We start from the raw sequence: 1646 nt of genomic DNA, 5'->3' as shown, positions 1-1646 counted from the left end.
GGCGGTAGCAGCCTGAACCTGCTTTACCAGGACACGGTGCGCAAAATGGGTATAGACCCCTCAAGGATCAAACCCACAAAAATGACCTTTAAAGGCGTCATACCAGGTGTAGAGGCCCATTGCACAGGCTCAGTCACACTGGAAGTGGTCTTCGGATCCCCGGATAACTTCCGAAGCGAAGAGTTAATCTTCGATTTAGTCCCGTTCCGCAGTGGTTATCATGCACTACTCGGGCGAACCGCATTTGCGAGATTCAATGCGGTACCGCATTATGCATACCTCAATCTCAAGATGCTAGGACCTCAGGGGGTCATCATAGTTAATGGAAACACAGAGTGCTCTCTCCGAACGGAGGAGCACACTGTGTCCCTCGCAGCGGAAGCGCAAGGCAGCCTCTTAAGGCAATCCACTAGTTTGGCGTCTAAGGACCCGCACACCTTCAAGCGCTCCTGGAGTAATCGGCAACAGGACCGCCTGGCACGTTCCGAGCTCGCATAGCAATGCGGCCCCCACCCCGGCCCAAGCCAAACGGCGAAACACGTGCCACGTGTACATAATTACGCATTAAAAATACCATGGGCATAGGTAGGGAGGGGGCACGACAACGGCACGCCCCAAGACGCGGCTTAAACCGCACTAGGGGCTTCCCGCTTTGTTATTTTTCTCTCTTTCAGGACATTAATCTCTAGAAACCCTGTCCGGCAGCATGATTGCCGAACACATGATGCAGCAACCAAGGAGGCAGAAAGCTACATCACACCACGGATCTCCCAGGTGGATTACGATAACGAGTGTAATACTTGCCTTAATACTATTCTTCAGCTCGCCCTTGGAGGGGACATAGACCTAGTTTTTGCTTATTGCACTGCAGGTATCATTCTTCTTTAACGCACCTTTTTGAATAAACAATGCATAGCATTAAGACTATTATTGCATTCTTCCTTATATATATTTGTGTGTTCATTAATGACACCTTGCAACCATACACTTTGGTACGACCAATACACCAGGGGCTTAAGTACCCCACAATATGGTGTGAGAAGTCCGAACACTTTCACAAGTGCGACACCCCGAACTTATAGCATTATATGTATCAGCTCCGAATCATGTCTTTGGTCAATAGTTGGGTTTGCCCGGCTCCCATGTTTTGGTACCTTACGTTCCGCTCTATCGGCTAAGGTAGCACTGGGAGAACTACTGCGATTGTGCCCTGGTTCAGTTGGGCTAAGCACCTCAGTAGAGAAAGCTAAAACTAACTGTCATGATAAGGCGAGGGACTGGTCGCTGTTCGAGAGGTTTTCGAGTCCCTAAAGACTTATGCCGCTTAGAGCGAGGAGTCGGCCCTGTCCGGCTTAAGGCGTGTATCGCGCCCCGAGTTTGGCCTTCCGAACACTAGGGGCTTCGCTGAAATTTAAAATTATAGAATTCTATGGCTAAGTGAGAGTGATAACGCATTATAGTCCGATTGCCTTGTTCGTTGTGTTGAACACCTCCCTCGAAGGACCCAAAAATGGGAACAAGAGTGCTCAGGTTTATCCCGAACACCCCAGCACTCATGGCATGGGGGCAGAAGCCGATGACTAGCCATCTCTCAGATTTGATAAACAGCCGAACATAAGGTAATATTTTAAATTCAAACAAGCATT

Source organism: Triticum aestivum, chromosome 6A (genome assembly GCF_018294505.1).
Source record: "Triticum aestivum cultivar Chinese Spring chromosome 6A, IWGSC CS RefSeq v2.1, whole genome shotgun sequence".
Taxonomy (NCBI): Eukaryota; Viridiplantae; Streptophyta; class Magnoliopsida; order Poales; family Poaceae; genus Triticum; species Triticum aestivum.
This window is presented reverse-complemented; position numbering follows the sequence as displayed.